The sequence below is a fragment of the Terrapene carolina genome, unplaced genomic scaffold (assembly GCF_002925995.2).
Source record: "Terrapene carolina triunguis isolate 2854851 unplaced genomic scaffold, T_m_triunguis-2.0 Scaffold210, whole genome shotgun sequence".
In the NCBI taxonomy this organism is placed as follows: domain Eukaryota; kingdom Metazoa; phylum Chordata; order Testudines; family Emydidae; genus Terrapene; species Terrapene triunguis.
The window spans coordinates 25307523-25334282 of NW_020664561.1; positions in this window are offsets into that span (position 1 = coordinate 25307523).

Genomic DNA, 26760 nt, shown 5'->3' on the forward strand with positions numbered 1-26760 from the left:
ACAGTTCGGGGAGTTGCTTTTGCTCCAGTTTTAGCATTATTGTTGCTATTAATTTTGGCATTGTGAAATTATGCAGTATGTTGTATTGGTTCAAATAAGTGTGTTAGAAATGCAGCTACCTTTGGCAGAGGGTGGGTGAAGAGACTGATTGCAGGCTCCTGTGCATTAGTGATGTTTCCAAGTGGCTAAAAAATACTAGTGCAAGTTAGAGAGTCCTGAGTGACAAAGATCTGAACTGGATCCAGATCCTAACTTCTGTAATGTTCAGGGGTGTTTAGATGCAGGGTTTTGATTTGCTCTCATCTATAGAGCAAATGCAATGGGAATGAAAGAGAGTGAACTATGTGTATGTGTGTTGAAAGGAATGAAATAATAATAGCATATATTTATATAATGCCTTGCATTCTGAAGGTTCCCAAAGCACTTTTCAACCAAATACATCAGCAACAAACAATGGGCTGTTGTCACCAGCAAAACAAAACAAAAAAAAACCCATCTCCACAATTGGCCACCAGCAGGTGGAAGTAGAGCTTTTGTCTATGTTTTTGGTCAAGGAAACCAGGGCAAACACTGACTCTTATGAAAAGTGCCAGGGGCTATTCACTGTTCATGCAGTGCCATCAAGTCCTCTGATTTGAAGGTCTCTTTTGAAAAATCCACATGCCAGTAAAGTCATGGAACTCCACATGGTCATAATTAAAAAAGAATATTAAAAAAAAAAAAAAGTAAAAGAAAAGGCAAGCAAGTGAAAAATGCAAACATCACATGAAGATAAATGTGGTATCTTGACTTCCTGCATAATGAATGGGTGTTTCAGTAGGAGGTGCTCTTTCTTCTGACTCAGTATCGAACCAATGCTCCAGTACTGTGGTAGAGGGTACATGTTTTGTTTTTGTTTTTTAGATAAGCTTATGTTGTGACAGTATAAGAGATCTTATTCCGCTCTTAAGTGTAAAGGGTATTATCACCCTTAATGTTCTGGCCAGATTTGAATTTGGAAATTATAGTTTGCCTCACTAAAATTCCCCTTGTAATTTAATTGGGTAGGCTGTTGTTGACTTGCTGCCTTACTGTGGTGTAAGATACTGAGTTGTTAAAAAACTGCTGTGTTCCTCTCCAGAGCTAGCTGCAGTTTAGTGGTCGGTGAAGCGATCCTCCTTCACCTACATTACAGGACTTCTGTGAGGCTTGATTAGCTAATATTGGTCAAGCACAATGACATCCTCTTTAAAAGCTGCTATTGAAGTTAAAGATGGTTCACGTGGTGGTAGTATTTATCTGCTCCTAGACGTATACCTTTAGTTAGTGTTGTGTGGACAAGGCAGAGCCCAGGACTGAATGACCCTACCTGCTGCTGAAATTATGCCGTAAATGTTTCTCTTTCTTGCATCTTCATGAGATAAGGTGGGTGAGGTAATATGTTTTATTGCACCAACTTCTGTTGGTAAAATAGAGACAAGCTTTCGAGCCACAGAGAGCTGTTCTTCAGGTCTGGGAAAGATATTCCGAGTGTCAAAGCAAAATGCAAGGTGGAATAGATTGTTTAGCTTGTCTCTTTCTCACCGACAGATGGTCCAGTGAAAGATATTAGGTCACTCACCTTATCTCTCTAATATCCTGGGACCAACATGGCTACAGCTATATTGGCTCTTCTTCATGGACAGCGTAGGGGTTCAAGTTACCATTAAAACCATGACCTTTTAAGGAATTGGACCTGCAGGTAGGGAGAAAAATATTTCATTGCTAACACAACTCTTTTAAGTTCACTAATGTGGCAGTTAAACATGTCTCTTAAGCATAAGAAAGGGATGTTTTCAGGACTGAAACTCTCAGCCTTGAGATGCCTCCAAAGCCACCTAAGGCATTTGGACACTTAGCCAGAATTGGCTGTCCAAGTTCCCTCAGTGGCTTTGGAAATATCAGTCTAAAATTTCTTCCCTGGAGTGAGGCTCTGGCTATATATTCCACACAGATTATCAAGCAGTATTAGAGGGTCTAAAAGGAGGGGGATGGAGTTTACATAGGGTGACAAGTGACATGGAAAATGATAGTTGGCAAATTCTAAGAAAGCAAAGTCAGAGACACAGTCTAATTACCAGGGCATAATAACCAATGCATAGACAGTAAGTACCTTGGTTCTGAAATCCCTGGCATGACTCCTTGGTTACATCAACACTCACTGCTACTGGGATACTTTTGTATTTAGAGTTTATTTTCTATTATTGCTAGATGCCTTCAAGTCCCAGATAGTCAAAATATCTTTTCAGTGCTGCCTGCTGGGCATTTAACAAGGGCTCTTGTAATAGGACCCAGTACAAGTACTAACATGAATGAAAAATGCAGGGGCCAACGTAGCACCACAGGCTGCAAGGTAGCCAAGTGGAGGCAGCTGGAGAAAAACAGAAAAAAGTAGACAATGACCCTCAGTGCCTCAAGGCATTGCTTCAAAAGGTGTCAACACCAATTAAATTGTAAAGGCTCTGTCAGCTTCTGAAAAGTTATCCAGACAGGGAGAGACAGAACATAATCAAAGGGTCTGAAATGTGGTTTTGTATATTTCACAGTAGACCTGGTGTACACACATGCCTGACAACTTGTGATCCATACGAGATCCTTCAAAAGAAATGTGGTCATGCTTGGAGAGTGGAAAAGAACCTAATCTAGAGGGCATATCCCTATTCTAGGATTTCCCAAGTGTTCATCTTTTAACTATCGTTGGTGGACATGGTTTCCAAATTAAAAATGGAAAATACCAGGCTGATCAAAAAACGGTAGCAATGTTTTTGTGGGGGGGGGGGGGAATCCTCTAAAGGTTTAAAAAAAATCAACTTTTACTCATGTAAAATAGTTGTCTGCATCATTTATGCATTTGCCTCATGTTGGATTTCCTTGAAGTAAATAACAGACCAGTCTCCCAGCATGTTTGTCACTATGTAAAGTACCTGTTGTTGGCAAAAAAGCACAGTTGCACTGGCTTCTTTCTTCCTTTTGCTGGTAAATGCACACAAATATAAAATTGTTAAATCTCCCATCCCCTACCCATTACTAGGGTTGTGACAGGATCGTAATATTTTGCGTTCCCTGTTTACTGCCTTGGAGGAGATTAAAATAGCTAGTGGTTCTGGGCTAAGGTATCCTATTCATGATCCATTAGATGATGTTTAATACTTTAGCCAAAGGATCATTGTGATATATATGAACATGGTTTTCAAAATGACAGCAAAATGGTGGATTCTCATACTGAATAAAACTGGGAGGAACTGTCAGTAGGGTGCTGACATTATAGTCTGTGGTACATAGATGGTCACAGGAGAAACTAAAGTGCCTCGGGTTGCAAGTAGATTAAATGATTCATGCTAAAAAAGACTAATTATGATACAACAAGGAGTCTGGTGGCACCTTAAAGACTAACAGATTTATTTGGGCATAAGCTTTCGTGGGTAAAAACCTCACTTCTTCGGATGCATAGAGTGAAAGTTACAGATGCAGGCATTATATACTGACACATGGAGAGCAGGGAGTTACTTCGCAAGTGGAGAACCAGTGTTGACAGGGCCAATTCAATCAGGGTGGATGTAGTCCACTCCCAATAAGAGATGAGGAGGTGTCAATTCCAGGAGAGGAAAAGCTGCTTCTGTAATGAGCCAGCCACTCCCAGTCCCTATTCAAGCCCAGATTAATGGTGCTGAATTTGCAAATGAATTTTAGTTCTGCTGTTTCTCTTTGAAGTCTGTTTCGGAAGTTTTTTTGTTCAATGATAGTGACTTTTAAATCTGTAATAGAATGACCAGGGAGATTGAAGTTCACTTACTGGCTTATGTATGTTACCATTCCTGATGTCCGATTTGTGTCCATTTATTCTTTTGTGGAGGGACTGTCCGGTTTGGCCAATGTACATGGCAGAGGGGCATTGCTGGCACATGATGGCATACATAACATTAGTTATATATGCCATCTATTATTGGGAGTGGACTACATCCACCCTGATTGAATTGGCCCTGTCAACACTGGTTCTCCACTTGCGAAGTAACTCCCTGCTCTCCATGTGTCAGTATATAATGCCTGCATCTGTAACTTTCACTCTATGCATCCGAAGAAGTGAAGTTTTTACCCATGAAAGCTTATGCCCAAATAAATCTGTTAGTCTTTAAGGTGCCACCAGACTCGTTGTTTTTGTAGATACGGACTAACACGGCTACCCCCTGATACTTGACACTAATTATGATAGTTAGTCTCCTCTATGCTGCTCATTAAAAATAAGGAGAAAAGACCTTGCTGATTTTTTTTTTCTTTCCCACTAGTTAAAACAAGGAGTTCAAAATGTGCTTGGTGTTCTTGGAATTTGCTCGCAGAGCATCCTTGTGGCAATTCAAGTGACTGCACCATGTTAAGTCACCTTTGTAGATATGCACAGCAGGTAACAGGGATAGCACATGCTTTGTGTCTAAGGGCTTGTCTACACTTACCGGAGGGTCCGGCGGCAGGCAATCGGTTTTCTGGGATCGACTTATCGCGTCTAGTGAAGACGCAATAAAATCGATCCCTGATCGCTCTGCCGTCGACTCCGGAAATCCACCGCGGCAAGAGGCGGCAGCGGAGTCGGCGGCAGCGCGGCAGCGGTCGACTTTCCCCCGTCCTCACCGCCAGGTAAGCCGACCTAAAATACGCAACTTCAGCTACGGTATTCACGTAGCTGAAGTTGCGTATCTTAGGTCGGACCCCCGCTGTAGTGTAGACCTAGCCTAAGTAGTACTAAATAATGCATCATGTCGAGCCCGAGCTGGTGTAGTAACAAATTATATAATGATTTCAATGTTTAGACACTAAATGACTTTGTTCCTTCCAATCTGAGTCAAGAGGTGATAAAACTATGAACTGGCAATCAGCACAATTGAAAACAGTAGTGAATTTTCTTTGAGTTTTTTGCATTTTCGTGTCTGATAAGTAGGGCCTGATTCTGCTTTCTGGGGCAACCATGCAACTCCTTCAGTTTCACTAGGAATGCACAACTGTGAGGGCAGAATTTGGCCAACAAACTCTAGTTGAAGGCTTATGGAGGATGGTTAAAAGAATAAATAGAAAGGCAGTATTATCTATTACTCTTCTGGAAAAGTCTTTTAGAATGTAGGTGTTTTAGTTCATGTAATACAAGAATCATCTTGAAAATTCTCAGAATGCTCTCATCTAACTAGAGCTGAACTTTTTTCTAGACTCCAATAAGTTGGGACATTACAACTGTAGTTTCCCATTATAACTTTGTCATCATGCATCTTTGAACTTCTTGATTCTGATTGGGACTGGAAACAGAAATGCCATGGTACCATAAGAAACTATAAGAACAATTTCTGGCTGAATAGAAGGAAATGCCAGAAATCTTATCACTCTGTTTCTGCTGGAGCTTCAGCTCAGTTTCGTAGACTCAAGATGTTCTCATAAGCTTCCAGAATGCCTGGAATACTTAACTGAAGAAAACCATCAGACTTTATAGGGATCACTACTTGATATGGAGAGAGAGCCAATGTCTGTTCCTGTTTCTGTAAGGAACGTGGCAATGTCTTTACAAGATGCTTTCAAGGCATCCATGAGAAGTCTAGGCAAGCTTTCAGAATTCACATCAAAGTGTAACCGAGATGATGACTGTCCTAGGAACAAGTGAAACTGCGATCCAACCCATGATTTATTTTTGTGCATGCGTGTTTGCCCTGGATTTTGTATGTGTTTATATAGATACTACACACACAGAGGAGGAAGTTTGCTGCACCCTTAAAACAGCTACTGCAGATTGACCTGTGGTAAGGGGCACATGGGAGGCAAAGGACTGCATGAACCATGAGTAGCCCTGCTTCAAGTTGGAAGTAATTGTATTCCAGTCAGTTATTTGTTTGGGAAACCTTCTAGACACTAGAACTGATAACTTAGAATGGCCATAAGCAGCTCACAGCAGACATCACCAGTTTCAAGTAAGGAGAGATTTTGTGTCTAAGGACTGTATAAGGCAAATGAGAAGAACATGGGCAAGTGTTTTGTTGTGTCTGCGGGACACCTGGTTCCTTAATGTTATGCCTGCCTGCTTATTAGTAGTTTGCTGTTCATATGCAGAGAAGAGTATTCTAAACTATTTCCAATTCTTGGCTGGAATTAGAATAAAGTAAGGACTCTCATATTTTTTAAAATACACTAGAGAAAGAGAAAAGATGATTTGCTGTTGGCTTTCTCCAGCTCAGGACAAAGCTCTCTTCTTCAATCCACTGTGTGGATCTCCATTGTAGTTCTTGCACTTGCACTGTGAATTAACTGCATTCACATCCATGGGAGTTGCATATGTACAGGGAGAGAGGAGTTTCTCTGATTCTGTAGCAGAGGAACAGAATTCTGATTCTCTGAAGAACCAGCAAGACATGGACATTCCCCCAAATCTAGCCTCAATTCTTTCATCCATGTTATAGAGAGCAGAAACCTTGGTTTGCTTAATTCTACTGATTATAAATGGGTATACACTAATGCATTTCCAAGGCTCTGTCGGTGTACAATGCAATGTGATTTTGACATGGCTGAATGGATTGTAAACTTTGTCAGATTAGGGTATCATCCGCTTAAACAACATCCTCATCGTTTTCTTAGGAAATGATCTGAGACAAAATATTGAATTAGTTAGAGTACCTGTGGCAAACTGCTAAATGGAGGCATTCTTGAAGAAAGATGTTGAATGATCTTCACGTCGGAGACTGAAAGCTCAAGGACTGAATTCTGCTAGAAGACAAGGGGATTACTTATGTGAGAAAAGCAAGCAGGATTTGGCCCCCATTGTGATATAATTGTAAACAGCATGGCAAAGCTGTAGATGTCTCTGCATTTAATTTCATTAATTAAAAACAATCCATTATTAAGCTGTTTAATTTTTTGGAAGAATTATCTGACTGTTGTCTTTACAAGAAGATGCTAATTGCATTATGCAGGCATTCTGTTTCTGATTGTCCTTTGTATGAACTTGATTTGATTCAGGTAAGGACAGGAGTATTTGTGGTTCTGTATTCTCCTAGGTCCAAAGCCATTTTCTATCTGAATGGGTGCTGGGGGGATCCGCAGGCAAGGGAATTTCTTTCCCAGAGGAGATGGAGTGGGAGTGGAGCTGCTCCATAGAAGTTACTCCAGCCTAATGGCGAGTGTTACCTTTAACAACCCTAATACTTTCTCCATAGTGGGGAGGGAAAGACTTGAGGATCTGCACAGTCTAGATCCTCTGGCCCCATCTCTTCCTAAGCCATCTCTTGCCTCTAAAACAATTCTGTATATTGCTGTTCAGGGAGCCCTCAGGGCACTGGGCTTCCCACACTTTAGAGGGTGGCCAAAACCAATTGTGCTCCCTCTGTACAGCTGCACCAGTTCCATTGCCCAGAAGATCTTCCTCTGGGGGTGCACTTAGGATTTGTGGCATACTGTGTGGCTTGTTTCACCGGTATAGACCAAGCCACAGCTAGTGGCGATTTTTTGTCTTAGTAGTAAAAGCAGGGATTTTTAAAGAAACATTAGATATTACCAATAGTCTGTTTTAAAACTGGTACACTGTGTCCTGTGGTCTCAAAACCTGTTTGTTCTGTGTCATTCTACATGGAGTTTAATTCCAGCCAGCCATTGTTTTAGCATTTGCTTTCCAGTTTGAGTAAAATTCACAGCATTTGCAGTACATGAGTGAATACTCATATAGGTTATATTTGTTTCCAGAGTCATGGATTCTGGGGGGGGAAAGCCATTTGGGCCATTTGTGTGTGGGAGAGCGGCAAAGAATCAAACCTGTTTTTTCAAGAACCTTGAATGTTGTCAGATTAGAACTTCTTCCAGCAATCCCTCACTAAAGGACGGGGGTCATTAACTTCACTGGGACTTTTAAACACCTCACGCGGATAAAGAGTTGCAGGATTGGGCGTTCCTTAAATCCTGAGCTGCATGAGAGGCTAATGGAAAGCAGGAGCTCAGCAACAACATTGTAGTGATACAAGACCTGTTCTTGATTCTTGTGAAGTTATGAAATTTCTCACTCTTGGAAAGTAAGATAGCTGGGGCATTAAGTTGGATTTAAAATGTCTGCCCATAGTGTGGGAACTGCTGTGTTTGGATCTGGTCAATGTAACCATAGCACAAACTCAGATCTAGTCCTTTAAACTAACATGGAAAAAACAAAAGTAATTTGGGATACCAGCCAGTGTCACTTCATGTCTTAAAACTATTCTGCCATCAATTTGGGTCTTTTCACCATGGCACTTCATTAAACCACTTGTGATAAAACAACCGTAACTACTGCTCATCTTACTAACTGTAGCTACCCATTTTGATTTCTTTATTAATGCTTCAAAATGCCTGTTAATAAATGGAATAGTCACCATTAAGAAATTGAGTTACCTTGCTATCTGTCCTGTTAGAGCAGTATTCCTGATATTCAACAGCATAAGCCAGTATATACAGTTCTTGTAGAGATACAACTATTTCAGTAAAATAGTTATACCAGTACAGTCCCTAGTTTGGAGACAGTTATACTGGTATAAAGGTGCCTTATACCAGTATAGCTTATTTCCCTTTCTGTATGGGAATAATTTATACCAGGATAAGCACTTTCATACTGGTATGGTTGTATTCACATTAGGGAGGACTATATTGCTTGAGGGTGCTGATATTGTTCTTGTGGTATAAAGCACTATTGGTGTTTAGCACACTAATAATTTAACCTGCCAATATTTTTTTTTAATGGTGACCCCTATTAACAGGAAAAATTCCTGACCCTCTCTGACATACCAGGGTACAATCCAGACTAATGAGCAGCTGTCACCTCTACCCTGCAACCTGGGGTGCCTTATAATGCCTCGCTGAAGTAGCTCCCACCCGGACTCCTTCCAGCATGCAAGCTACACCCTGAGTGTCTGTGTGTAACTGCAGCCTGCCAGCCACACCTGGATTACATTTTGGCTCTCACCAGCCTGGTTATGCTGCAGGGTAACCCCAACACATGCTCACTACCACATTTCCCCCCAGAAATATATGTCCAGCCCTCTCCTGGACAGGACAAAATATTTTAAGTGTGTTATTCCTTAAAGAGAATAATATGCCAGTTTATTATCTCAAATCGTTATTCAGACACTTCAATTTAAACACATTGCATTAGTTAAAACAGTAAAACAACTACAAAGAGAGATTTTAATTGAGTACAAATAATGAGGCATAAAAGTCAGAAATGGTTGCAAAAAAAGTAAAGATAAGACATTTACTATTACCTAACTTAATCTATCAGACTCAAGAAAAGTTTCTCATCACATGCTTTCAGCAGTCTTACTGACCAAACCCTGTAGGTCAGGACCTCTCCCCCAGAGTCCAACAAGTGCTTCCTCTGTTGCATCAGGTGCAGTGAAGGAGATGGGCAGAGGGAGAGAGAGGGTCACTATGGGGTGTTTGTCCTTCCTTTTTATACTTTCCAGTCCCCCTCTGGAAAAACATTTCCAGCTGAGCACTAGGAGAAAAAGTGTCTATGTGGAAGGATATTCCCTGCTGTTTTTTTCCCCACCTGTTTCAGCTTTCTTTGTTTCCCTTCCAACTAGGTGACTCTGTTTACAGCTTAGATGCAAGCTAAGCAAAGCACCCATTCCTTTGTTAGGACAGACCTGTTTGCCTACTTCTTTTTGGGCAGGGCTGTGGGGTTTGGAAATGTGTTAATAACACCATATAGGGATATCTTATAACTTTACATACAATGTTGTAACATATATTTCACCAGGACAATAATGACCAGCAAATTATGAGTTTTTAAATGATACCTCACAAGACATACTTTGTACAAAGATTATTACAATAGTGTCTAGGATAGTGGTCTCCCAACCTTTTTACGCCCAAGATCACTTTTTGAATTTAAGGGCAATCCAGGATCTACTCTGCCCCTTCCCTGAGGCTCTGCCCCTTCCCCAAAGCCCCACCCCATTCACCCCATCCTCCCATTACTCGCTCTCCCCCACCCTCACTCACTTTCACTGGGCTGGGGTAGGGGTTCAGGAGAGGGTGCGGGCTCTGGGCTGCAGCCGAGGGTTCACAGTGTGGGAGGGGGCTCTGGGCTGAGCCTGGGGCCGGGGGTTGGGGTACAGAAGAGGGCTCCGGGCTGGGGCAGAGTGTTGGGGTGCAGGAGGGGGTATGGGGTGCAGGCTCCGGGAGGGGGCTCAGGGTTGGTATTTGGGGTGCGGTCTCCCGCTGGGCAGCACTTACCACTAAGGCAGGCTCCCTGCCTACCCTGGCCCCATGCTGCTCCTGAAAGGGGCCTTAGGCACATGGCACCGTGCGCTGCGCCTCTCTGCAAGCACCACCCTTGCAGCTCCCATTGGCCACAGCTCCCCATTCCTGGCCAATGGGAGCTACGGGAACAGTACTTGTAGGCAGGAGCAGAGTGGGGGCGGGGCAGGCAGGCAGGGAGCCTATCTTAGCGACAGCCCTGCTGTGCCACTGGAGATCGCAATCAACTGGGAGAGCCTCTAGGATCGACCAGTCAATCGCGATGGACTGGTTGGTGACCACTGGTCTAGGGTGTGAATATAGGGGAGTAGTCTGTCACTCCTTCATTAGAATAATTCTTGTCTTGTCATCCAGTGCCATTAATGTGTGACACACAATCTTCATAACATGATTCAACAGGAGTTTGTAAATATTTTCCAAGACTGTGTATAATTTTCCTTGGTCAGTTCTTGCCAAGGACAAGTTCACCACGTGTGTGCTGATGGAATGGATACCAAGTTGGGCAAGCACCAAAACCCTAGTTAGCATACCCTGAGTTCAACATTTGGATCTGAATTTTGCTGCTTGAGCCCATCCCTGCAAATGGAGCCAGATTATCAGCTGGTGTAAATTGTCTTCAATTGATCTACACCGTTCACACCGGTTGATAGCCTGGCTCTGTTTGCAGGGATGGGCTCAAGCAGCAATATTAAGATCCAAATGTTGATCTGACCCATTAAATTTCTAATCCTTGAATCACATACTAGCTAAAACCAGATGGGATATTATATTCCAATATAATTATTTTGATTCTAGCACAATGACTGGTCTGGGGGATTTCTAGTTGAATAACATCCTTTGTAATCTTTTTTTAAAAGCTTATTAAAAAACTAAAATAAATTGGGGTGGTCCCATCACATATCAAGGAAAAAGCCCTGTTTTTTGTCTCCATACCAACGCCCTGGAGAAGTATATACCATTTAGTCTTTTTGTACCATCATTATAGGTATATTCTCTCACTACGGACAATAAATCTGCTCTCCCTCATATCACACTAGTGTAGTCTATTCATTTAGAAATTGTTTCATTTTTTAAATGCTAATGTTATTCTTACCAGCTTGGCAACCCTGGGATAATAGCATATATCAGTGAATTAGGTTATCTTTGTTTAAGGCATTTCTAATTTTTAATTAAAAAGAAAAGTCAGACTCTTGGTGATCACCTACAGGATTGTGACTCTCCATGGTTACCTGTCACTCAAAGAGATCTAGCTCTGAGGAATGCTAATTAGCACTGCTAAAGCACTGGTAATTGAGCTGTGGAGACAGGCTGCAGAAGGAAGCTGTTTGCCTGCCTTGCCATTTAAATGGACTAGTACAATCATGAAGGTACACTGGATAAAAGAGAAAAAAGCACTCAAACTGTAATTTTTAGTGTTGACTTCAAAGTTGTTTACCAAAATATATCCTAGAAACAAGTGCCCACACCGAAAAGCTTGGCGCTTAGCAACTTCCCTAACAGCCTATTCCTCAAAGTTGCACAGTGAACTCAACTTCTATTCATTTCCATGGTACTAAGGACAGCACTTTGCAGGAATGGGCCCTAAAATATATTCCCTGATTCTCAGTGCATACCACCATTGCTAGATCACTGCTGGTGTTCTGATATACTGTATTTGGCCAAGAAAGTAAAATAAATAAAAAAGTAGCATGAATTTCTCAGATGATCTGTCTTAAGTACTCATCTGGGCCTCTCACAATCTTTTGAATGCATTTAGCTTCACAGCATCCCTGTGAGGTAGGGAAGTACTATTATCCCCATCTTATAGATGGGAAACTAAGGCACATAACTTAATGACGGTCACATGAATTGTCTGGTGCAGCTGGAATTGAACTTGGGACTTTCAAGGCCCTAGGCTAGTGCTTTAACCACTAGACATTCCTGCCTTTCTGGAGTTTCTTTAAAATGGCCCGATTTTCACATAGTGGGAACTCAGAACTTTCTGAAAATCAAGTCCCTTTTAAAAGAAGTCTTGAGTTGGGTGCCCAAAAAGTGAAGCACCCAAAGTCTTGGGTAAGTGACTTTTGATATCTTAGCTATGTCTGTTCTTTCATCTGAGGAGTCTGTTACCTTGACTCATTGTTTCAGGTCTCAAATTAATACCCAGTCCCACAGAGTTACACACTCGTTTAACTTTATACATGCAAGTAGTCTTACTGACTTTGAGACAACTTGCATTTGTAAACTTAAAACGTGTGTAAACCTTTGCAGGATCTGGCAATTAAATTGTAAGATCTTTGGGGTAAAAGATACAATACATCCCAGAATCATGCTTAAAATCCTGCTGCAAAAATAAAGAATACTAATATGAAATTGTATTAGATGAACAGGTAGGGAATAGTTGATCACACTGATTGTATTGCAGGTATTACACAAGTAATCAGTACTTGCAAAAGTGTGGATGGGTTATTCAGTTAGCTAAATTGAATGCTTGCAGCAATTCTTAACTATCCATAATGAGCTATTAATGTACTGTGAAAAAGAGAGAGAGCTGCTAACTTAGTGTCTTAGGTTACTGAGAGCTTCTTGGGTTAAAACGCTAAGGGTATGGCTACATTTGAACTGGAGGTGCAAATTCCAGCTGGAGAAGATGTACCTGCCCGAGCTGCAATCGAGCTAGTGCTCTAAAAGTACAGTGTAGTTGCAGCAAGGGCTAGCCAGTCCAAGTCTGTGCTTACTGTCTGGGACTGGTATGTACTCGGGGCAGCTAGCCCCTCCTGCTGTTTGTGTTGCCACAGCTCCTCTCTCCTTTTAGAGTACTAGCTCAATCACAGTATGTCTCCTTGAACTGAATTTACATATCCAGCTCGAAGTGTGGACATATAGTGTTTTGATCATCATGTCTAAGGGTAACTTCACTACATAGCATGGGAATCTTACCCAGTACAAACCAAGAACTAGCATCTACACCCCCTTACTCCTGCACATAGTGCTAACTTGCTCACACATTATCAGTGGTGAAGTTCTGGCTCCTTCTGAAGTCAATAAAGTAAATGGTAATTTTCCCAATGAGGCTAGGATTTCACCCAGTGACATCAGTGGTCAGGAACAAGGATTTGCAGGCTAGCATCCCAAAGTCCTGTCACTGCTCATCCTGAGTCCAGTATTAAAAGCTGGGATGGATTCTGTGGAGACGTTTCCTGATTTGGCTGTTACTGAGTTCTCCTCAGCGACGTGGAGAGTTTTCCCAGCTCAATGTGCAGCCTACACTCATCTCAAGGTGCTCCAGCTCACTTCTTTATGTATTTTGGTAATCTTTACAAATTGTGCATATAGAGATATTTAAAAAGGTGACCTGTCATCTAATGTACCTGAAAGACCACGATGCAGGTGAAGTCTTAATAAGTGGCAATGCTATGCCACAAGAATAGCAAAGAACATTTAAAGAATTGCCTGTTCTCATCTTACCAAGGTGTGTTATCTTTCTCTTTAAACACCCACCCACATAGTAGATGGGCCTGTTTCAGTAGTTGTTTTTGGGGGTACCTCAGTTATCTGACCATTAGGTGGTGGACAGATACTAGTGTGTGCCCATTAGATGGATAAACCCACTTTCAGAGAGACCTACATTTTCTTTTTAAACTACCTACCTTTTCTGTTGTCACAAGCTATCAGCAAAGAGAAAAAGTAGCATAGCCCAGGCAGAATTCAGTAATATTGCCTGATACTCCAGCATATAACCTCAAATTGTCTCTTAAAATGAAATCCCTGAATATGTGATTATGGTTTATGGCACTGACTCATTTTTCTTCTGTTTCTTTCTCTCCTGGTACTAAAGTGCCTTGTTTAGAAACCACATTGGCCTAATTAGCTGTCCGTATGTATTTAGACTGTATGCTCTCTATGGCATCTTGTAAAGTACCCAGTATGTTCTGTGTGTGTGTGTGTGATAAATTTATTGTGTGTAACCAATTATGCATCCTGTCTAATTCAAATAGCCTTTAAAATCGAAGTAGACAAGTAGCATCCTATCTGAGCAACCACCTTTTCTATATGGCCCAGTGCAGTCATGGCTTGATACTTCCTTTTCCTCATCATTGCTCCATTGTTGTTATGGAGACTTATTTCTGGCATAATGCATTTCTGTCCCTTCATGGCTCAATTTCCTGGCATGCACTGCTGTTACCATGGAGATACTTGGCCATTCATTTTGCTGCTCCTTTCAGGAGCAGAGTACCTTCTGGTGCCTCAGGCAGATGCGTGTGATGTCACTATGTGGCTATGGGCACTTTAAAAAAAATTGCAACCAGCTCCAGCCTGTTGGCTAATCAATCAAACAAACAAAACCTATGTTAAAGTGATGGTGAGGGTGTGGGTCTGACTTAACCATCACCCCAAAAGTAAGGAAGCTTGGAGCTAAGGCTGGTGTCCGGGAATAGTCAAATCCATGAACCCGCACATTTGGAAGCCCATTACCCTCTCAAGGTATAGTGGAGGAGTGAAAAGCAGAATGCCTGACTGGATTTTCAGCTTCACAGTGGAACTGTCTTCCTTTTGTAAAGAAACTCCTATAATAGTGTTTCAGTAGATCTTTTGGGTTGTTTACTTTCTTTTAGCCTTTCACAGTGTTAAATGTAGACATTATTTTTAATCTAATACACCAGACTGAAAAGTACATATAATGTATGTCTTTGAGGTCAGATCAATAATGACCTGTTTTTTTTTTAAGGGCTTTTAAAATGTAGACCAGGGGTTGGCAACCTTTGGCACACATGCCAAAGGCGGCACGTGAGCTGATTTTCAGTGGCACTCTGCTGCCCTCCTGGGGTTCCGTCCGCCGGCCCCGCTCAGCCCGCTGCCTGCCTGGATGGACGGTACCCCAGGCCAGCAGCAGCTGAGCGGGTCTGGCGGCTGGGACCCCGGCTGGCAGGGGCCAGTGGACGGAACCCCAGACTGGCAGTGGGCTGAGCGGCTCAGCCCACTGCCGGTCTGGGGATCTGTCCACCGGCCCCTGCCAGCTGGGGTCCTGGCCGCCAGCCCCGCTCAGCCCGCTGCCAGTCTCGGGTTCCGTCCACCGGCCCCTGTAAATGTAAAATGTATTAGTGGCATGTGAAACCTTAAATTACAGTGAATAAATGAAGACTTGGCACACAACTTCTGAAAGGTTGCCGACCCCGATGTAGACCGTTGACCTGTTATATTCCATTAATATATCAGGGTGAAATTTTGCTCCCAGCTCTATTTCAGGGATGTGTAAGGTATCATGGAATTTATGCACTCGCTACAAAATTAAGAGTTGTATCTAAATTGTCCATGAAGCTGTCTTGTCTCCTCCATGCTCTGATTCAGATGCTAATATTTAAATACTTCTATTCTTCCTTCCTCATCTTTCCGGGGGGAATGATATTGATTAGATCCACACAATGGCTCTCAACTCTGATATTCTGCTGTTCCTACATGTACAGAACTGCTGTAACTACTGGCAGCAGGTAAATGGTGCAGTGGGAGTCCTACACATTTAGGGTGGTGGTAGAGGGAGGGGAGAGAGCTAGAATATTGGGGTTGGGAATGCGTGAACTTATTTAATCTAACTTCAAACAAAGTGAAAGATGGATCAGAGGTCGAGGAAGAACTAATGGAACTTATCAAACTAGTATTTAATGATAAAACCCATAATACTTTGCCTCTATTGATCTCAAAGAAAAGCTGCTTTCCAAAGGTGGGTATTATCACATTTTTATGGGTGGGGAAACTGAGGCACAAGGCAGTTTAGTGACTTGCTCAATTTCACACAGCAAGTCAGAGCAATGGACAGGAAGGGAAGCTAGTTCTTTTGGACAAGTGCCCTATCCATTGGACAGTGCTGCCTCCCAAACATGTAGAATGTAAACAAAGAAACAGATGTGGTGAAAGAAAAATGCTAATGGAATATCATATATAGCCCATTCACTTGTGCTAGCCTTTTTCTTCTTGCAGGAGAAGGAGGTTTTCCTGTTCTCAGGGACATTTATCAGCATAACTAAACTGGAATAATTATACTACTTGCAAATCAGTATAAATTAAACCAGAAAAGGCATTCTTATCCTGGAACAAGAGCATCCATGCAGGGAGTTGCACCAGTGTGACTCCAGTCGTATAGTTATGCCAGTAAATTTCCCCTTGTAGATGAGCACTTTAGCCATATGTTGTTAGCACAGGTTTCCCTTTAACTGGTTAAATGTATTTCAAAGCATTGAATTTACTTGGGTGAGGCAAGGGGGAATGGATTTAAATTACAAGGAAAAACGTGCAAAGTCAGATAGATTGGCAATTAAAAAAGCAACAGTTGGAGAGGTTTGCAGAACCTTGAACTCTAAAAGCTTTTCCCATCCCTAACTGGAGTCACGATCTGACAGCAGACATTTGCCCATAATATTTAAATGTGGATTTTTGATGAGATTAAGTGATCCATGGTACCTGTATGTGCATTATTGTATGTGTGTTTTATTTTTGCATTTTAAATCCATCATACAAAATGCATGACCTATTTTAAAATAAAAAATATTTACTATGAATGCACACTAAGTGCTTTTTAAACCTCACTACTTTGGGACATCCAATATTTTTATACCTAGATAGTCTGATTCAGAATGTGCTGGTCTGCAAATCTCAGTTTGAAACCAGAAGCTGTTTAGGGCCCAGATTCTCAGCTGGTGTAAATCAGCATAGCGGCACTTGCTTCAATGTTGTGGTGCTGTTTGACACCTGCTGTGGGACACCTGCTGTGGGTGTGGCTACTTGAATTTGAAGGCAAGCGCCTTAAAATCCAGTTTGCCTTCTACCCCAAAGTGAACGATAAACTCTTTAAAAATTTCTGTTTAATAGAAATGCTGAGAATCTTTTCTCTATTATTGACAAACAAATCGGTAAAAAGTTATGATTTCCTGCTGTTGTAGGAAGCTTTTGGGGATGGAGTGGATGTGAACACGTCAGGCAGACACCTGATCACTGCTAACAACTGAATTAGATTCCCATCCTGCAAGCTATTCTGCATGGTGCAGGCCTCAGTGCCTGTGCATAGTCATGGACTTCAGTGGGGCTCCATGCAGGTGCAGGACACTGACCGTGCAGAGCAGCTGGAGGACTGGGCTCTTTAAAGTTTAGCCTGGTGAGTTTATTATCCACTGGATCAGGCCCATGGTTCTTGCACTTGTGTCCAAACCCAGCATGGGGAAGTTTGCATCCTCTCCTCAATACTAGTGCAGGGCCAGGTACAATCTGGCCTTTAATATTTAAATATTAGCTATTTGATTTAAATATTGGAATTTCTTCTCCGATTGTTAAACTTTTCTTAAAGCAGGCTTGGAAACCAATTCACAGACCTTCCCCCTGAGCTCTCACATTGCTAGTGGTGCAAGGGGCTTTGTGTCAGAGAAAGATGGCTACCTCCAGTACCAGGCTGAGAAATTCCAGTGGTAATAAAACACTTTTTAAAAAATGCATTTCACAGTTTGTTCTTAGTGCGAATTGCTTCGTACATTGTGAACTTTCATACTGAAGGGCTAAGCTGTATGGAGGCAGTTTTCCTTTAGGGCCTTCTTCCTCTGTGGAATGAATAAGGGTCTCACAACAGAGCTAGGCAGACTTTTTATCTGAACTCTGGAGAATGTGAAAATGGAGTTCTAATCAGTATGCCTGTCCTGTGACAGCTTTCTAAACAGAATAACAAACTGGTCCTACTCTTGTTGATCATATACCCTTAGTTTATGCTAATGTGGTGTGTTTTGCACTTCCTCTTTAAATGCACCTGGTGAAAAGGCTCATTTGCTTTTGTGGCAGATAGGCCCGGTGTTAGACTTGCTTACAGCAGCAGGCTAGCCACTGTGCCACATATCTGTTTGGAGGTGGATTATTTTTCACACACATCTCCAACTCAGCTAATGAGTACCAGTAAATTAGGCGCCAGTTTTACATCAACTAAGAGGACCATGGGTTTAGTAAGCCTGTGAAGTACTGTAGGGAGTTTGATGGGTTATGTAAATCCCACACTAGGTAACATGGGATTAATGAACTAATATGGGTTGAGGTGATTGCCCTGATACACCTGTGAGAGATGTCAGAATTGGAGAGAGACATTTGAAGGGAAAAACACAGCTCAGTTGAAGGCAGAACAGGCAGGAGAGCTAACCTTCAGTTCTCCTCTCCTGGAGAGAGGGCTGACTAAAGGCAGGAGCTCCTCAAACGGCTGCTGCCTGATGGCCCATCCCATTTGGAAGGGAGGGACAGATGTTAACACACATTGAGAAGGGTCTGTTCCTTTCTATTTACTTGTGAACTCAGTTTAGGGCCATAGCCTGATGAGCGTCCTCAGAAGAAAGAGAGCCTCAACCCAGCCTTGGGTTATTTGTGTTATTTCCCCTTCTTCCTGTTCATTGACAACCTGGAAAGGGCAGATGCTCTGGGGCCCAGCCAGAGGGCTGAGCCTTCTAGGTCTGGAACTGGAGCAGGAAAACCTGGATATTGCAGAGCACTGACCTGGGTGAGTGTTAAGGCCATACCTAGAGCCCTGAGGGTATCCTGGGAAAGGAACTTCTGGTGACAGGGAGTAAGTGTTAACATCCCTGTCTTAGAGTGGGAAACTGAGACACATACAGGCTAAGACCAACATTTGCAAACTTTGACTAGCTATGGGAATATTCACAGTGAACTCCCGGGAAACAATCTAAAGACCACAAATTAGTTGCTGAAGAATCATTTAGAAAAGCAAATGAATCAGAGAGAGTAAATATGTCAAATAAAATTGTTCATTGCAAATTACTCAGCTGTAGTTACATACATACACAGTCCAGTTGTTTGTGTGTGTGTGTGATAATGAAAGTAGTATATCAACCTTCGCTACATCAGTTGCTGCAGATCACAGAGGATCTGTCTAAATGCTATCTAATGATGTGTGTCAACTGAACACCAGAAATATCACATACATTTATTCCCTTATTGAGGGCTGAATCTAGGCCTTTTACTTCTCTTGCCACATCTCACTGGCTGGACAATCTTAATGCTATTCTTCCCCTCTATGTGCCTAAGTAATAGGAGGGGAGCGGGTGTTGGGGTGAGGGGGAATGCTTCTCCCTCTCTCCTTTAAGAAATAGTACTGTCTTTAAAAAAAAAAAAAAAAAAATTAACTCCAGGTACATGGGAAAAATACATGAGAACTTGTCAGGCAAGGAAGAATCCACTCTGAATAGGAGTAGAAAAAATACATCAGTAACAGATGGTACAAATGTAAATAAAGTAAGTAAACTAACTGATGTTGTTGCTTGCCACTTTCACCTCTCCACAGTGGTGAGTAGTGTTTGTTTTGTTTTGTTTTTTGCTTCACTTGGGCAGGAAAAACAAGCTGTTGGATTTTTAGACTGATTGTCAAGCAGGTGGCTATCCCTCATTTATGTCGTATATTTCAGTGTTTGCTAAGGGTTGGAGACTAGCTGGGTGAGGGAATAGGTAATGGGTTATGAATGCTTTCACATCAGTTAATTATTTGTATTACAGTAGGCCTTAGAGGCGCCAACCAAAATCAGGGCCCCATTGTGTTATGCACTGCACAAACATTGGCCTAGATCCTGCCAGTGTATGTGTATGTACAAACCCTGTCCCCATGTGAAACCCCATTGACTTCACAGAGACTCAATGCCAGGACATGGGTTGTGCTGTGTGGAGTTGATTTCAAGATTACTCTCACAGGATGTGACCATCCGTGCTGTAAATAGTTTACAGCCTAAACACACAAGACAGAAAAAGGATGAGAGAATGTGGCAGAGCTGAGAATTGAACCCAGCTGTCCACAGTCCTAGTTCAATGCCTTAATCATCAAAACATCCTTCTTCTATGGCACTGGATTGAATCTAGCCCCAGCCATTTGGAAGTTGTTACCACCTAAGGCTGTTGGTCTTGAAAGCAAGGTCCAATAAGCTAATATTTGGATTCATCAGGTACTTATTTTTGGGAGGCTTTTTATTAAGGAATATATGGTCTTTGATTACAGACATTTCTGACTCCAATTGTGGGAGCCCATTAGTATAGTAACAATGCGCCTCATATACACTACCCTCATAACAACTATGAGGGTTAGGGAACTATTATTACCACTCCCATTGTACAGATAGGAAACTGAAGTCTTGTGGTTAATACAATGTTAAGAAGCTCTGGGTTCAGTTCCCAGCTTTGCTAGAGTCTCTGTGTAACCTTGGCTTTGAAATTGTCACTTAGTTGCTCTGAGCCAGGAGTCGCTTCTGATCCAAAAGCTAGAGGATCTGATGAATAAGGCTGGATGGCTTCAGCAAAGTGCATGTGGTCTGTGACTGCATCTCAGCAGCTGTCACCAGAACCATGAGGGCCAGGGGGTATAGCCCCCCACTTTTAAAAATGGGAGGGCTATGCCCCCTACTTTTTAACAAAAGAAATATAAGCACAGAATTCATGTCCCCCTGTAGCGGGGTGGTTACCCTGCTCCTGCCCTGAAGGGCTTAAAACAGCCCTGAGGGAAGGTTGTGGCTGGGAGCTGCTAAGCTGGGCTGATTGGGAAGCAGCTGCAGCTGGGCCACACCACAATCAGGCCTCAGCTGGCCCTATATAAAAAGGCTGTGAGCCAGAGGCTGAGAGTCTCTCTCTGCATTCAGAGAGAGAAGGGCCTGGCTGCAGGGTGCTAGAGACAGGGTACCTGAGTGGAGCAGGGCTGGGGAGTTCTAGCCTGGAAAGCCCCAGGCTGCGGCCTAGCAGAAGGCCAAGGGGCACTAGGGGTTGCAGATGGCAGCCCAGGGGTAGGCTAAGGCAGCAAGTCCAAACCCAACCTTACCTGTGATGAGTGGCTTATACTGCAGTCTGCCCCAGGGAGTGGGGGCTAGTTGGTGACTGGCAGTGACCTTATTCTGAAGTGAGGTAGGGATAGTGGGTGGGGGTTCCCCAGGGAGGGGAGACCCTAGTACTGAGGGGTGTACTGCCAGGGGGCAGCACCCCAGATACAAGGGCACCAGGGTCTGGGAGGGACATGGGGGCCAGGGGACAGGTGGATCACAGGCCTGCAGGGGGGTGCTCCAGGATGCTGGAAGAGCTAATTCCCAGAAGAGACCAGCAGGAGGTGCCGCAGGGGTGAGTCTGCTCCTCTACACCCCCACAGATGTTTTTTTCCCTGCAGAATAATAGATTCTGCCAGGGAGGTGCTGCAATTACACCTTTCACCCACCAGGGGCTGCTGTGGTATGAGAAGAGAGGGCAGCTGGCTCATTGCCAGAGCAGCTAGTTGTGGAGAGGGAGGGGGCACTTTGGCCTTAGCCCCTCCACTTCTGCAAAGGTTCTGGCACCCTTGTCTCAGTTGTTTTTTTGTTGGTTTTTTTTTGTTCCTCTAGGAAGAGGCAGCTGATCTACCCGGTACCTGGTAATGCCATGCTTACAGCACAGACTTTTACTGTCTTTACTAGATTTCATTGTGTTCCTGTCAATGCCCAGCTATGCTGCCAAAGTTGCACTACTCTCTTCCACCATTGCTATAGCCTCCTGGTGGCTCACTCAGCACATCCCTTGCATACTTTCCCATGTTTTGATGCATAGTTGGTGCTGGAATTCATAGAATCATAAAAGATTAGGGTTGGAAGAGACGTCATGAGGTCATCTAGTCCAACCCCTCTTCACACAAAGAAGCAGGTCCTTAAACTTGGGTTCTATAGAAAACCGTAAGAGAGAAAGTGAGCATGCAGCCTTGTTACAAAGCTGTGTAATTTGTGCTTTTTAAAAGAGCTCTGCCACCAAGTTTTACAGATTTGCCTGGCTCTGGCTCCTTTAGCAAGTGTGACCTAGAAGTCTGGAGTACATGAGCCATCACACAGTGCTGATTTGACTCCTTGCTTCTGCACTGTCACTTAACTCAAGTGTTCTGCCTCCTAATGGCTATAGTATCTTAATCAAGCCCCCGGTGTCCTGCTCTGTGGAGAAGTGATACAGAACGCTTTTCTCTCAAGCAAGCATGAGGTCCCCTCTGCCTCCTTGTAAATGAGTCCTACGGAACTCCTGACTGAGTGAAAAAACAAAAGTGGTATTGTTCATACTTACCTGGTAGTCATGCTTCAATCAGTGGGGTTGGTGATGGTTCGGCTGAGTCTACTGTGCAGTGTGAGAAACTTGGGAGGGAAATGGGCAGGAAGTAAAGTCGCAACCAGCCACGTGAACCTGACTTAGGGCTGTGACTAGATGGCACTGTATGCTGCAAAGTGAGCTTATCGGTTTCCTGTTCCATTTATGTTTCTTGGCCAAACGTTTTAAAGTCAGAGTTCTCATTTCTGCATGTAGATAGGACCACTCATGGAGGCCTTGGTGATTGTAGCTAGCAAATGTTCAGTTAATAGTGATTGAAATTTTAATGAAGCCTCTGTTACATGGGAAAATATAAGCAATTCTACAATGTGAACTATATTTTATCTCAGAGCTTACTGCTACTGTAGGTTTTAAAAGCCACTGAGAGGAACTTAAATCCAGCTAAAAGTCCATAGGGTTAAAACTATAACTAGATAACATAACTGTGCTTGTTATAATAATTATATGATCTGAGAATACTGGAAAAGTAAAGGGATTTAGTTACCCTATAAATGTCACTGATGTGATTTGTGCTTCTGACGAAGACTCGAGGAAAAATTTTAGCAGTAAGCAGAGGCAGAAACCTTCAGATAACAGATGGACAGACAAGATTCACACACCTACTGTACGTATGTAAAAGTATTACCATTCCATTTAAAAGACAGCACTTTTTTTTTTATTGTGGGTGAGCACATCTTGCTTATTGTTTGGCACATTTATGGGAACGTGAATTCTGTTTGCACTAAGCATAGAGTAGACAACATCCTGCTGAGGCTTGTGGGAGTTGAGGAGGAGCAGAGTGGGTGCCAGTTATGTGTTCAGCAAAAAAGCTATCCTGCCAGCATGGGCTGGCATAGCTCTGGTTGGGCCGGGGGATGAAGGAACAGCCAGATGCGCTGAACTGCTCCTTAGAAAAGAGCAGTGTATCCCTCACAGCAAGCACATGCTGCAGATTGCAATCTATGCATGAACTAGCACTAACTTTTGCTCCAGCAGGCACAACATGCTCCTTTAGGGACATTGAGAACTGGCAAGTGGGGAAGGCAGGTCAACTTCCTAGTGTGCTCCTTGGACATAAGGCAGAGATTCTGCTTTGCTGCATGCACAGGGGGAAGAAACCCCCTATATCCTCTTATTGTGGCGATGCAGCACACGATGTAGCCCTAAATGTGGCCACCAAGGAACAGACTGAAGCTGAGTACCCATAACTATGGGTGCGTAGACCCTGCTGATGTTACATAAGTGCTGAAGTACCAGGATTGGACTCAGTTCATTTGTGGAACAAATGTCAGAGGGCAGTTCAGGCTACATTGCTGTCACTTAATCATCACTCTGCTGCCACAGTTGCAGCCTTGCTTTGGTCCACATGCCAACTTTCCATGCTGAGCTCCTGGAGGGGTCTCCCCTGGATATTCCGACTCTAGTCGGAGGGGTTGAAATCTCTAATAAATTTATTATTCTGGAGCAATGAGACAGAGAAAAACAGGATTTTTTTTTTTTTTTTAAACCTCTCAGGTCAGGAGACAGTACAGGTCACCCAGGGCTGAGGCAGGGGCAAGGTCAAGTACACTTTAGCATAGCTGCTGTTTTGTGCTTCAGTGTGCAACACAGTTTATTCCAGAGTGGACTGTTTTCTTTGTGGGAAAAATGAATGTTTCACGATATAAATTAATCTCCTGATTTATATATGCCAAATTAGTGTATAATTTCTTTTTTTATTCTTCCTTTTTTCTTTCTTTGGTTAAATTTACATCATTTGCTGGTTTCTATGTGATTTGATGTGTTCATGGTGCCATCTAGTGTTTAACAGAATTATTGTTCCTGGTCTAGAATAAAATCTTTCTCTGCAGGCATGGGGGGCAGGGGGAAGAGGAGAATGCAGGGACTCATTATATGATTAAATAATAGCTCATAATCTCCTAAACACCAGTTACCATGATTTCAAAAGAGCCCAGCACCCAACACTCACACTGAGCACTTCTGAATATCTGGCCACGTCTTTAGGTGCCTAAATGAGTGCTGAGTTCTTTTGAAATCTGGCCCCAAATTTATAGCAGAGAGCTCCAGAGAGTAAAAGTCAGACCACAGCAAGTCATTATTTTAAAAATATTTTTTTTTAATTTCAAAATTTACGGGGGAGCCTTTACTCTGACTAAACGGTGATACAAAAATATTTTCTCTTGATGATTTCTAAAAAATGGATACGTTTTGTAAATTTCCACTTTTGAAAAACAGTCACATTGAATCTCACTCACACTCACACTCACACACACCCCTTCCTCTATCTATCTATCTGGAAAATGTTATCAGAAAGGAATGCTGCATTACTATTCTCTTCCCAACCATAGTTGCTCAGGTCTTCAGATCCTGGCTTCCTCCAAACATCATGGCATACTCTAAAACACCTCCTTGTTTCTAACAAATCTGTTCTTCTTCTCCTTCCCTGGCAGCAGCTCCAGTCTGAGAGCCAGGAAGCCCCTCTAGAAGACAGAAGAATGTGTTTGGTATGGCTTTCATTTGAATCTTGACTTGACTCCCAAATGACTCTGTGTGAGGAAGGAACCAGACATTCCCATGAACGTTAGGCCACAGAGAATGTGGAGTAAACAGGAGTGAGGAGAGGGATAGCAGAGCAACTTAAATAAAATTCAGAGTGCTAAAGCAGAGTGGTTGAGAGGTCTGGCTGGAATGAATTAGCTCTCCACCAGAAACAGTTCATAAAAGAATATGCAGAATATAATTTAACTGGTTATTCTATCCATATTGGCAACCTGAAATAATGTCTGCAGACACGTTTTAAACACAGCCTCTTGCCCTCTTTCTTGAAGCAAAGTGATTGCTCATAATAGTTGATCAATGTTCCTTAAATTAATAATGCTACCTTAATAGTTGCAGTGTTCCATGTATTGGTACTTGTGCTAGGGAATACTGCAAGAATGGAGATAAATGAGAAGTTTGTAAGGGTGGCCACTGAATAAAAGTCAAGGAAAGATTAGAAAAGCAGAGCTGCAGAATTCATGAATATCTGATGAAGCTTACAACTGGAGATCAGTTGGATCATTTGTCCTTGAAATAGTGGCTCCAATAAAGAAATGTGAGGTCAAAAATAGAGGCTTAGCCATAATTGTTACTGCCTAATTACTGTAGATGTTGTTATAGTAACGGGATTAGCCAGCAATAGTAGTAGCCAGTGGAAATAGGTTCCTCTTTTTCTGTAGATCTAATAGAAGAATCTGCCCAACAGCAGTGAAGTGGCTTGTTTAGAAATAGACATGCTACAATTATGCAAGGTAGATTATAGTTTTATTGGGAAATGACTTTGTGGTACCCTCTCCTCATGATCCAGTTACATTCAATTTTGTACAACCCCTTAATGATGGGTGACTTAGAAACCTGTCTAAAAGCCAGCTACTATGTAAGAACTTATTTACATTTAAAGTGCACTGTGAGTTAGCAACCAGAAATTACTTGTTTATGTAGAGAAGGTTCAGGAGTTTGGGGTCAGCATTCTTAATTGAAGATGGAAGGTAGATGACACTTCTTCAGTTAATGACTGAAGACACAATCCAGATGGGATTTTTTTCTCAACTACTGTGTACCTTTCTAACCCAGTAGGGGGCAGCATTCTCATTTAATAAGAAATACTCTTGCCTTCTGTCAGAAAGATGGGTTATAGGGTATATACTCATGTATCCTTCTCTATCCACCACTGGTTAAACTATAGCTCTTACTGGAGGGGAATAAATAAGAGGAAAACTTATGTGCAGGGGAGTAACTAGAATTCATTGGGGTTGCCGCTGGGAGCTTTATTTGTAAGAGGAACAGGTAAAAAGTGTCCACAAATGGATTATTCAAAAAGTTTACTTGATGGAGTAGTCCAGAATATGTCTTAACCTTACTTCAGGTTTAGTGAACATTTCATTCAAATATGTAAACAAATTTCAGATTTGTAATTGTGAGTATTTGCTGTGGAAAACTAATTCTAAGTGCTACACTCAGCTACAAACAGACCATGTGACCTACATGGGAAAACCAGAGTGGGGGATGGATCACCTTGCCATGCATGTTTGTACAGTGCCTAATCCAATGGGGTGGCTTGATCACAGGTTATAAGTACCTACATAGGGAACAAGTATTTGATAATAGGCTCTTCAATCTAGCAAACAGAGGTGCAACAAAATCCCATTGGTGGCAGTTGAAGCTAGGCAAATGTGAATGATTTCAAATGATGAGTAAACTGAGATTTTTGTAGCTTATTAGTTTGAAAGCATTCATCCAAATTGATCTTTAGTAGGGTTGTCAATTGCAGTTAACTCATGTGATTAACTCAAAAAAATTATTTGTGATTAAAAAATTTTGTATCGCCCTGTTAAACAATAGAATACCAATTGAAATTTACTAAATATTTTGGTTGTT